The sequence below is a fragment of the Ranitomeya variabilis genome, chromosome 4 (genome assembly GCF_051348905.1).
Source record: "Ranitomeya variabilis isolate aRanVar5 chromosome 4, aRanVar5.hap1, whole genome shotgun sequence".
Classification (NCBI taxonomy): Eukaryota; Metazoa; Chordata; class Amphibia; order Anura; family Dendrobatidae; genus Ranitomeya; species Ranitomeya variabilis.
Window position 1 is genome coordinate 437,821,763 of NC_135235.1, and position 13,403 is coordinate 437,835,165.

Here is a 13,403-nt window from a genome sequence, read left to right on the forward strand (position 1 = left end):
TGCACATGATGCTCCATACTGTATAATGACCGCACATGATGCTCCATACTGTATGATGACCACACATGATGCTCCATACTGTATGCTGGCTGCACATGATGCTTCATACTGTATAATGACGGCACATGATGCTGCATACTGTATAATGACCGCACATGATGCTCCATACTGTATAATGGCCACAGTTCTCCATACTGTATAATGACATACAGGCACGCAGCTCACACACACGCTCAAACACATGCACACGCACACAGCTCACACACACGGCTCACACACACGCAGCACACACACAGCTCACACGCACGCAGCTCACACACATGCAGCATCACACACACAGTATCACACATACACACGCAGCATCACAAACGCAGCTCAGAAACACATGCAGCTTTGACACAAATGCATCACATACGCAGCCATCACACACACACACACAGCCATCACACACACACGCAGTCATCACACACACACACACACGCAGTCATCACACACACACACGCAGCCATCACACACACACACACACGAAGCCATCACACACACGCAGCCATCACACACACACGCAGCCATCACACACACACACACACACACACACGCAGCCATCACACACACACACACAGCCATCACACATACACACGCAGCCATCACACACACACACCCAGCCATCACACACACACACCCAGCCATCACACACACACACACCCAGCCATCACACACACACACAGCCATCACACACACACCCAGCCATCACACACACACACACCCAGCCATCACACACACACCCAGCCATCACACACACACCCAGCCATCACACACCAGATACCTCATACACACATGACACACACACAAATGCAGCATCACACACACACAATGACACACACATGCAGCATCAGACACACACACACACATCTCACACACACACACACACATCACACACACACTCCTCTGTGTTGCAGGGGCGGCTGATCTGTCCATGTGCAGCTCTTCAGTTTCTCCGGCTGCTCACAGCTCTGCACTGTCCCGGCACCTCCCCCGTCTCTCCTTCTCTGCCGGGATAGCAGATAAGAGCAGGAGAAGCCGGAGCTCCGTGCACACACAGGAGGTAGTGAGTCGCTGACCTCTCATCTTGATCGCTGCTGGCTCTCTGCCTCAGCGTGGCAGCGCAGCGCCGCACACACAGGGGGCGCGGGATCGGTCGGGAGGAGACCCAGCATGTATAAGAAAAAAAAAACAGCCACAAACCTAAGCTACGCAGGTGCCGCCCCCTGCATTGTCCCTGCCCTAGGCACGTAGTGCGGGACATTAGTGTCCCGCCCGGGATCCCGGGGCTGACTGTCAAAATCAGGACAGTCCCGCGGGATCCGGGACGGTTGGGAGGTATGCTTTATGGGTCGTTTCTCTCAATCTCTTATGTCCTGAGGTTAATTAACCCCTTAGTGACAGAGCCAATTTGGTACTTAATGACCGAGCCAATTTTTACAATTCTGACCAGTGTCACTTTATGAGGTTATAACTCTGGAACGCTTTATCGGATCCCGCTGATTCTGAGATTGTTTTTTCGTGACATGTTGTACTTCAAGTTAGTGGTAACATTTCTTCGATATTACTTGCGATTATTTATGAAAAAAATGGAAATATGGCAAAAAAATTTAAAATTTTGCAATTTTCAAACTTTGTATTTTTATGCCCTTAAATCAGAGAGATATGTCACAAAAAATAGTTAATAAATAACATTTCTCACATGTCTACTTTACATCAGCACAATTTTGGAAACAATTTTTTTTTTTGTTAGGGAGTTATAAGGGTTAAAAGTTGACCAGCAATTTCTCATTTTTACAACACCATGTTTTTTTTAGGGACCACATCACCTTTGAAGTGATTTTGAGGGGTCTATATGATAGAAAATAACCAAGTGTGACACCATTCTAAAAACTGCACCCCTCAAGCTGCTCAAAACCACATTCAAGAAGTTTATTAACCCTTTACGTACTTCACAGGAACTGAAACAATGTGGAAGAAAAAAATGAACATTTTACTTTTTTTTGCAAACATTTTACTTCAGAACTATTTTTTTTAATTTTCACAAGTGTAAAAACAGAAATTTAACCACAAATTTTGTTGTGCAATTTTTCCTGAGTACGCCGATACCCCATATGTGGAGGTAAACCACTGTTTGGGCGCACCGCAGAGCTTGGAAGTGAAGGAGCACCGTTTGACTGTTTCAATGCAGAATTGGCTGGAATTGAGATCGGACGCCATGTCGCGTTTGGAGAGCCCCTAATGTGCCTAAACAGTGAAAACCCCCCACAAGTGACACCATTTTGGAAACTAGACCCCCCAAGGAACTTATCTAGATGTGTGGTGAGCACTTTGAACCCCCAAGTGTCATGATTCTCAATGGCGAGAGAACATAGCCCAGCATATATGAGAACTAGCTCTTGGAAGATGGAAACTATACTGACCATGAACTAAACCTGCCGCACAACTAGAAGTGGCCGGGTAGCATGCCTACGTTTTTTTATCCCTAGATGCCCAGCGCCAGCCGGAGAACTACCTAATCCTAGCAGAGGAAAAGACAGTCCTGGCTCACCTCTAGAGAAATTTTCCCAAAAGGCAGACAGAGGCCCCCACATATATTGGCGGTGATTTAAGATGAAATGACAAACGTAGTATGAAAATAGGTTTAGCAAAATCGAGGTCCGCTTACTAGATAGCATAAAGACAGAAAGGGCACTTTCATGGTCAGCAGAAAACCCTATCAAAACACCATCCAGAAATTACTTTAAGACTCTAGCATTAACTCATAACACCAGAGTGGCAATTTCCGCTCACAAGAGCTTTCCAGACACAGTAACGAAACAGCAGCTGTGAACAGGAACAAAAATGCAAAAACACACAAGGACAAAAGTCCAACTTAGCTGGGAGTTGTCTAGTAGCAGGAACATGCACAGAAAGGCTACTGATTACATTGTTGACCGGCATGAAACTGACAGAGGAGCAAGGTTATATAGCGACTCCCACATCCTGATAGGAGCAGGTGAACAGAGGGGATGATGCACACAAGTTAAATTCCACAAGTGGCCACCGGGGGAGCCCAGAATCCAATTTCACAACAGTACCCCCCCCCTCAAGGAGGGGGCACCGAACCCTCACCAGAACCACCAGGGCGATCAGGATGAGCCCTATGAAAGGCACGGACAAGATCGGAGGCATGAACATCAGAGGCAGTGACCCAAGAATTATCCTCCTGACCGTATCCCTTCCATTTGACCAGATACTGGAGTTTCCGTCTGGAAACACGAGAGTCCAAGATCTTTTCCACAACGTACTCCAACTCACCCTCAACCAACACCGGAGCAGGAGGCTCAACGGAAGGCACAGCTGGTACCTCATACCTGCGCAACAATGACCGATGAAAAACATTATGAATCGAAAAGGATGCAGGGAGGTCCAAACGGAAGGACACAGGGTTAAGAATCTCCAATATCTTGTACGGGCCGATGAACCGAGGCTTAAACTTAGGAGAAGAAACCCTCATAGGGACAAAACGAGAAGACAACCACACCAAGTCCCCAACACAAAGCCGAGGACCAACACGACGACGGCGGTTGGCAAAAAGCTGAGTCTTCTCCTGGGACAACTTCAAATTGTCCACCACCTGCCCCCAAATCTGATGCAACCTCTCCACCACAGCATCCACTCCAGGACAATCCGAAGATTCCACTTGACCGGAGGAAAATCGAGGATGAAACCCCGAATTACAGAAAAACGGGGATACCAAGGTGGCAGAGCTGGCCCGATTATTGAGGGCGAACTCCGCCAAAGGCAAAAAAGCAACCCAATCATCCTGATCCGCAGACACAAAACACCTCAAATATGTCTCCAAGGTCTGATTAGTCCGCTCGGTCTGGCCATTAGTCTGAGGATGGAAAGCAGACGAAAAAGACAAATCTATGCCCATCCTAGCACAGAATGCCCGCCAAAATCTAGACACGAATTGGGTCCCTCTGTCAGAAACGATATTCTCCGGAATACCATGCAAACGAACAACATTTTGAAAAAACAGAGGAACCAACTCGGAAGAAGAAGGCAACTTAGGCAAGGGAACCAGATGGACCATCTTAGAGAAACGGTCACACACCACCCAGATGACAGACATCTTCTGAGAAACAGGCAGATCCGAAATAAAATCCATCGAGATGTGCGTCCAAGGCCTCTTCGGGATAGGCAAGGGTAACAACAATCCACTAGCCCGAGAACAACAAGGCTTGGCCCGAGCACAAACGTCACAAGACTGCACAAAGCCTCGCACATCTCGTGACAGGGAAGGCCACCAGAAGGACCTTGCCACCAAATCCCTGGTACCAAAGATTCCAGGATGACCTGCCAACGCAGAAGAATGAACCTCAGAGATGACTCTACTGGTCCAATCATCAGGAACAAACAGTCTACCAGGTGGGCAACGATCAGGTCTATCCGCCTGAAACTCCTGCAAGGCCCGCCGCAGGTCTGGAGAAACGGCAGACAATATCACTCCATCTTTAAGGATACCTGTGGGCTCAGAATTACCAGGGGAGTCAGGCTCAAAACTCCTAGAAAGGGCATCCGCCTTAACATTCTTAGAACCCGGTAGGTAAGACACCACAAAATTAAACCGAGAGAAAAACAACGACCAGCGCGCTTGTCTAGGATTCAGGCGCCTGGCAGACTCAAGGTAAATTAAATTTTTGTGGTCAGTCAATACCACCACCTGATGTCTGGCCCCCTCAAGCCAGTGACGCCACTCCTCAAAAGCCCACTTCATGGCCAAAAGCTCCCGATTCCCAATATCATAATTCCGCTCGGCGGGCGAAAATTTACGGGAAAAAAAAGCACAAGGTCTCATCACGGAGCAGTCGGAACTTCTCTGCGACAACACCGCCCCAGCTCCGATTTCAGAAGCGTCGACCTCAACCTGAAAAGGAAGAGCAACATCAGGCTGACGCAACACTGGGGCGGAAGAAAAGCGGCGCTTGAGCTCCCGAAAGGCCTCCACAGCATCAGGGGACCAATCAGCAACATCAGCACCCTTCTTAGTCAAATCAGTCAATGGTTTTACAACATCAGAAAAACCAGCAATAAATCGACGATAAAAGTTAGCAAAGCCCAAAAATTTCTGAAGACTCTTAAGAGAAGAGGGTTGCGTCCAATCACCAATAGCCTGAACCTTGACAGGATCCATCTCGATGGAAGAGGGGGAAAAAATGTATCCCAAGAAGGAAATCTTCTGAACCCCAAAAACACACTTAGAACCCTTCACACACAAGGAATTAGACCGCAAAACCTGAAAACCCCTCCTGACCTGCTGGACATGAGAGTCCCAGTCATCCGAAAAAATCAGAATATCATCCAGATACACAATCATAAATTTATCCAAATAATCGCGGAAAATGTCATGCATAAAGGACTGGAAGACTGAAGGGGCATTTGAAAGACCAAAAGGCATCACCAAATACTCAAAATGGCCCTCGGGCGTATTAAATGCGGTTTTCCACTCATCCCCCTGCTTGATTCGCACCAAATTATACGCCCCACGGAGATCAATCTTAGAGAACCACTTGGCCCCCTTTATACGAGCAAACAAATCAGTAAGCAGTGGTAACGGATATTGATATTTAACCGTGATTTTATTCAAAAGTCGATAATCAATACACGGCCTCAAAGAGCCGTCTTTCTTAGACACAAAGAAAAAACCGGCTCCTAAGGGAGATGACGAAGGACGAATATGTCCCTTTTCCAAGGACTCCTTTATATATTCTCGCATAGCAGCGTGTTCAGGCACAGACAGATTAAATAAACGACCCTTAGGGTATTTACTACCCGGGATCAAGTCTATGGCACAATCGCACTCCCGGTGCGGAGGTAGTGAACCAACCTTGGGTTCTTCAAAAACGTCACGAAAGTCAGACAAGAATTCAGGAATCTCAGAGGGAATAGATGATGAAATGGAAACCAAAGGTACGTCCCCATGAGTTCCTTTACATCCCCAGCTTAACACAGACATAGCTCTCCAGTCGAGGACTGGGTTATGAGATTGCAGCCATGGCAATCCCAGCACCAAAACATCATGTAGATTATACAGCACCAGAAAGCGAATAACCTCCTGGTGATCCGGATTAACACGCATAGTCACTTGTGTCCAGTATTGTGGTTTATTACTAGCCAATGGGGTGGAGTCAATCCCTTTCAGAGGTATCGGAGCCTCCAATGGCTCCAAATCATACCCACAGCGTTTGGCAAAGGACCAATCCATAAGACTCAAAGCAGCGCCAGAGTCGACATAGGCGTCCGCGGTAATAGATGACAAAGAACAAATCAGGGTCACAGATAGAATAAACTTAGACTGTAAAGTGCTAATTGAAACAGACTTGTCAGGCTTCTTAGTACGCTTAAAGCATGCTGATATAACATGAGTTGAATCACCACAATAGAAGCACAACCCATTTTTTCGTCTAAAATTCTGCCGCTCGCTTCTGGACAGAATTCTATCACATTGCATATTTTCTGGCGTTTTCTCAGTAGACACCGCCAAATGGTGCACAGGTTTGCGCTCCCGCAGACGCCTATCGATCTGAATAGCCATCGTCATGGACTCATTCAGACTCGCAGGCACAGGGAACCCCACCATAACATCCTTAATGGCATCAGAGAGACCTTCTCTGAAAATCGCCGCCAGGGCGCACTCATTCCACTGAGTAAGCACAGACCATTTGCGGAATTTTTGGCAGTATATTTCAGCTTCATCTTGCCCCTGAGACAAGGACATCAAGGCCTTTTCCGCCTGAAGCTCTAAATGAGGTTCCTCATAAAGCAACCCCAAGGCCAGAAAAAACGCATCCACATTGAGCAACGCAGGATCCCCTGGTGCCAATGCAAAAGCCCAGTCTTGAGGGTCGCCCCGGAGCAAGGAAATTACAATCCTGACCTGCTGTGCAGGGTCTCCGGCAGAGCGAGACTTCAGGGACAAAAACAATTTGCAATTATTTTTAAAATTTTGAAAGTGAGATCTATTCCCCGAGAAGAATTCAGGCAAAGGAATTCTAGGCTCAGACATAGGTGCATGAACAACAAAATCTTGCAAATTTTGTACCTTTGTGGCGAGATTATTCAAACCTGTAGCTACACTCTGAAGATCCATTTGAAACAGGTGAAAACAGAGCCATTCAAGGATTAGAAGGAGAGGAAGAGAGGAAGGCTGCAGTATAGGCAGACTAGCAAGTGATTCAATTAAGAGCACACTCAGAACTAGAGGGGGGAAAAAAAAAAAAAAAATTGTAGCAGACTTCTTTTTTCTCTCCTTTCTCAGCCAGTAATTTAACCCTTTTTTGGGCCGGTCAAACTGTCATGATTCTCAATGGCGAGAGAACATAGCCCAGCATATATGAGAACTAGCTCTTGGAAGATGGAAACTATACTGACCATGAACTAAACCTGCCGCACAACTAGAAGTGGCCGGGTAGCATGCCTACGTTTTTTTATCCCTAGATGCCCAGCGCCAGCCGGAGAACTACCTAATCCTAGCAGAGGAAAAGACAGTCCTGGCTCACCTCTAGAGAAATTTTCCCAAAAGGCAGACAGAGGCCCCCACATATATTGGCGGTGATTTAAGATGAAATGACAAACGTAGTATGAAAATAGGTTTAGCAAAATCGAGGTCCGCTTACTAGATAGCATAAAGACAGAAAGGGCACTTTCATGGTCAGCAGAAAACCCTATCAAAACACCATCCAGAAATTACTTTAAGACTCTAGCATTAACTCATAACACCAGAGTGGCAATTTCCGCTCACAAGAGCTTTCCAGACACAGTAACGAAACAGCAGCTGTGAACAGGAACAAAAATGCAAAAACACACAAGGACAAAAGTCCAACTTAGCTGGGAGTTGTCTAGTAGCAGGAACATGCACAGAAAGGCTACTGATTACATTGTTGACCGGCATGAAACTGACAGAGGAGCAAGGTTATATAGCGACTCCCACATCCTGATAGGAGCAGGTGAACAGAGGGGATGATGCACACAAGTTAAATTCCACAAGTGGCCACCGGGGGAGCCCAGAATCCAATTTCACAACACCCAAGGGCTTCACAGAAGTTTATAACGTAGAGCCGTGAAAATAAAAAATCGCATTTGTTTTCACAAAAATGATTTTTTCGCCCACAAATTCTTATTTTCACAAGGGTAACAGGAGAAATTAGACCACAAAAGTTGTTGTGCAATTTCTCCTGAGTACGTCGATACCCCATATGTGGAGGTAAACCACTGTTTGGGCGCACCGCAGAGCTTGGAAGTGAAGGAGCACCGTTTGACTTTTTCAATGCAGAATTGGCTGGAATTGAGATCGGATGCCATGTCGCGTTTGGAGAGTCCCTGATGTGCCTAAACAGTGGAAACCCCCCACAAGTGATACCATTTTGGAAACTAGACCCCTTAAGGAACTTATCTAGATGTGTGGTGAGCACTTTGAACCCCCAAGTGCTTCACAGAAGTTTATAACGTAGAGCCGTGAAAATAAAAAATCTCATTTTTTCTACAAAAATGATCTTTTTGCCCCAAAATTTTTATTTTCACAAGGGTAACAGGAGAAATTAGACCACAAAAGTTGTTGTTCAATTTCTCCTGAGTACGTCGATACCCTATATATGGGGGTAAACCACTGTTTGGGCGCACCGCAGAGCTTGGAAGAGAAGGAGTGTCGTTTTACTTTTTCAATGTAGAATTGGCTGGGATTGAGATCGGACGCCATGTCACGTTTGGAGAGCCGCTGATGTGCCTAAACAGTAGAGACCCCCCACATATGACACCATTTTGGAAACTAGACCCCTTAAGGAACTTATCTAGATGTGTGGTGAGCACTTTAAACCCCCAGGTGCTTCACGGAAGTTTATAACGTAGAGCCGTGAAAATAAAAAAATCGCATTTTTTCTACAAAAATGATCTTTTTGCCTCCAAATTTTTATTTTACCAAGGGTAACAGGAGAAAATGGACCCCAGAAGCTGTTGTACAATTTGTCTTGAGTACGCCGACACCCCATATGTGGGGGTAAACCACTGTTTGGGCGCATGGCTGAGCTCGGAAGCAAAGGAGCGCCATTTGACTTTTCAATGCAAAATTGACTGGAATTGAGATCGGACGCCATGTCGCGTTTGGAGAGCCCCTGATGTGCCTAAACAGCAGAAACCCCCCAAAAGTGACCCCATTTTGGAAACTAGACCCCCCATGGAACTTATCTAGATGTGTAGTGAGAACTTTGAATGCCCAAGTGCATCACAGAAGTTTATAATGCAGAGTCGTGAAAATAAAAAATATATTTTTTTTAACAATAAAGATTTTTTAGCCCCCAAGTTTTTATTTTCACAAGGGTAACAAGAGAAATTGGACCCCAAAAGTTGTTGTCCAATTTGTCCTGAGTATGCTGGTACCCCATATGTGGGGGTAAACCACTGTTTGGGCGCACGGCAGAGCTCGGAAGGGAAGGAGTGCCATTTTGGAATGCAGACTTTGATAGAATTGTCTGCGGGCGTTATGTTGCCTTTGCGACCCCTAATGTACCTAAACAGTAGAAACCCCCAACAAGTGACCCCATTTTGGAAAATAGACCCCCCAAGGAACTTATCTAGATATGTGGTGAGAACTTTGAATGCCCAAGTGCTTCACAGAAGTTTATAATGCAGAGTAGTGAAAATAAAAAATATTTTTTTTCCCACAAAAAAGATTTTTTTAGCCCCCAAATTTTTATTTTCACAAGGGTAACAAGAGAAATTGGACCCCAAAAGTTGTTGTCCAATTTGTCCTGAGTATGCTGGTACCCCATATGTGGGGGTAAACCACTGTTTGGGCGCACGGCAGAGCTCGGAAGGGAAGGAGCGCCATTTTGGAATGCAGACTTTGATAGAATTGTCTGCGGGCGTTATGTTGCGTTTGCAGACCACTAATGTACCTAAACAGTAGAAACCCCAACAAGTGACCCCATTTTGGAAAATAGACCCCCCAAGGAACTTATCTAGATATGTGGTGAGAACTTTGAATGCCCAAGTGCTTCACAGACGTTTATAATGCAGAGTAGTGAAAATAAAAAATATTTTTTTTCCCACAAAAAAGATTTTTTTAGCCCCCAAATTTTTATTTTCACAAGGGTAACAAGAGAAATTGGACCCCAAAAGTTGTTGTCCAATTTGTCCTGAGTATGCTGGTACCCCATATGTGGGGGTAAACCACTGTTTGGGCGCACGACAGAGCTCGGAAGGGAAGGAGTGCCATTTTGGAATGCAGACTTTGATAGAATTGTCTGCGGGCGTTATGTTGCGTTTGCAGACCACTAATGTACCTAAACAGTAGAAACCCCCAACAAGTGACCCCATTTTGGAAAATAGACCCCCCAAGGAACTTATCTAGATATGTGGTGAGAACTTTGAAAGCTCAAGTGCTTCACAGAAATTTATAATGCAGAGTAGTGAAAATAAAAAAATATATTTTTTTCCAACAAAAAAGATTTTTAGCCCCCAAGTTTTTATTTTCACAAGGGTAACAGGAGAAATTGGACCCCAAAAGTTGTTGTCCAATTTATCCCGAGTACGCTGATGCCCCATATGTGGGGGTAAACCACTGTTTGGGCGCACGGCAGAGCTCAGAAGGGAGGGAGTACCATTTGACTTTTTTAGCGCAAAATTGGCTGTCGTGTTTGGAGACCCCCTGATGTACCTAAACAGTGGAAACCCCCCAATTCTAACTCCAACCCTAACCCCAACACAGCCCTAACCCTAATCTCAACCCGATCCATAATCCTAATCACAACCCTAACGATAATCACAACCCTAACCCCAAAACAGCCCTAATCTCAACCCTAACCATAACCCTAATCAAAACCCTAAATCCAACACACCCCTAACCCTAATCCCAACCCTAACCCTAATCCCAACCCTAATCCCAAACGTAACACTAATCCCAACCCTAATCCAAACCCTAACCCTAATCCCAACTCTAACCCTAACTTTAGCCCCAACCCTAACTTTAGCCCCAACCCTAACCATAACTTTAGCCCCCGTCGTCACAAAAAAAGTTCAATGTAACGTTTTTTTTGTACGTCGCGTCCGCCATTTCCGCGGATGCGTGGCCGTAACTCTGCCCCCTCCTCCCCAGGACATAGACTGGGCAGCGGATGCGTTGAAAAACTGCATCCGCTGCCCACGTTGTGCACAATTTTCACAACGTGCGTCGGTACATCGGGCCGACGCATTGCGACCGCCCCGTACTGACGCAAGTGTGAAAGAAGCCTAAGGCTACTTTCACACTAGCGTCGTACTCGGCCCATCGCAGTGTGTCGGGCCGACGTACCGAGGCTAGCGTTGTAAGCGCCGCACAACGGGTGCAGCGGATGCTGTTTTTTCAACGCATCCGCTGCCCCATTGTGAGGTGCGGGGAGGCGGGGGCGGAGTTCCAGCCACGCATGCGCGGTCGGAAATGGCGGACACGTCGCACAAAAAAGTTACATGTAGTTTTTTTTGTGTCGACGGTCCGCCGAAGCACGACGCATCCGTCGCACGATGGATGCGACATGTGGCAATCCGTCGCAATGCGTCGCTAATGCAAGCCAATGGAGAAAAAACGCATCCTGCAAGCACTTTTGCAGGATGCGTTTTTTCTCCAACGACGCATTGCGACGGAAGCCAAAAAACGCTAGTGTGAAAGTAGCCTAACCCTAACCCTAGCCCTAGCCCTAACCCTAAATTTAGCCCCAACCCTAACCCTAACTCTAACCCTAACTCTAACCCTAACCCTAACTCTAACCCTAACTCTAACCCTAACCCTAACCCTAACCCTAACCCTAATTTTAGCCCCAACTTGTCTTCTCCTGCCGGCCGGCAGATGGCAGCAGATGGCGGGCGCACTGCGCATGCGCCCGCCATGATGAAAAAGCCGGCTGGCAGGAGAAGGCAGAAGAGGACCCAGGGACCCCGGGTGAGTATGATAGGGTCCCCGAATCCCCCTATTTCTCTGTCCTCTGATGTGTGATCACATCAGAGGACAGAGAAATAACTGATCGCTTTTTTTTTTTTTTTGCGGTCGCCGGTAAACTGTTAATTACCGGCGATCGCAAAGCAGGGGTCGGTGCAAACCGACCCCGATCATGTTCTTTGGGGTCTCGGCTACCCCCGGCAGCCGAGACCCCAAAGAACATCCGGGTGCCGGGCGGCGGGCGCACTGCGCGTGCGCCCGCCATTTTTTCCCGGAAAAAAGATGGCGGCGCCCATGGGGAGACACGAGGAGCACCGGGGGAGGTAGGTAAGTATTGGGGGGCTATTGGGGGCCATCGGGGACCACATTTCTCTGTCCTCCGATGTGCGATCACATCGGAGGACAGAGAAATTAAACGGCAAATCGCGTTTTGGTTTTTTTTGTTGCGATCACCGGTAAACGGTTAATTACAGGCGATCGCAACTCGGGGGTCGGTAAAAACCCCCCGAATCATGTTCTCTGGGGTCTCGGCTACTCTTGGCAACCGAGACCCCAGAGAAAATCCGACTCTGGGGGGCGCTATTCACTTTCTCCACAGCGCCGTTAATTAACGGCGCTGTGGATTAAGTACCCTTAGCGGCCGCCGTTAAAAGGCGTATCGGCGGTCGTTAAGGGGTTAAATATTTGATCTTATGGCTCTCCTCAACAAAAGCTGTTGCTGTGAACCCAGTTCTCAATGGAAGAAAAACAAACCATCATTAGGCTAAAAAAGAAGACCTCTATCAGTTTTGGTACATTCTGCAAAAAAAGAGCACACTGTTGACCTTGGGAAGTCAAAAGGCCTGGACTTCCATAGAAGAAAGTCGTGGCGGATGATCATAGAATGCTTTCAATAGTGAAGAAAAAACCCTTTACAAAATTCACCCAAGTGAAGAACACTCTCCAGGAAGTAGGTGTCTCAATTAGGGTTGAGCGACTTTCATTTTTTTAAGATCGAGTCGGGTTTTGGGAAACCCGATTTTGTCCAGAGTCGAGTCGAGTGCAGTCGGCCGATTATCGCTAAAAGTCGGGGATCGACCGAAACACGAAACCCAATGCAAGTCAATGGGGAAGCATAGTCGGCAGTGAGTGGAGGCCAGGAAAACACCTACAGTGCCCATTTTAATGCCAAAAACATCCATTCTTGTTTCTGAAGCTTGTCAATCTTAATTAACTTTATAATAATAGTTGGGCATTGGAAATTGGGGGTCATTTGGCTAAAGTTGTGGGGGGTAGGGCTGGCTCAAGATTTTCGTGGGCCCAGGAAACGCGGACTACGTCACGGCGGTGGAGCAGGGAGAGGTAAGTATTTCAATGTTGCAAGTGCTGTGATCCTGAGCAAGCAGGGGGGGCCCACTCGTTCGCATTGGCA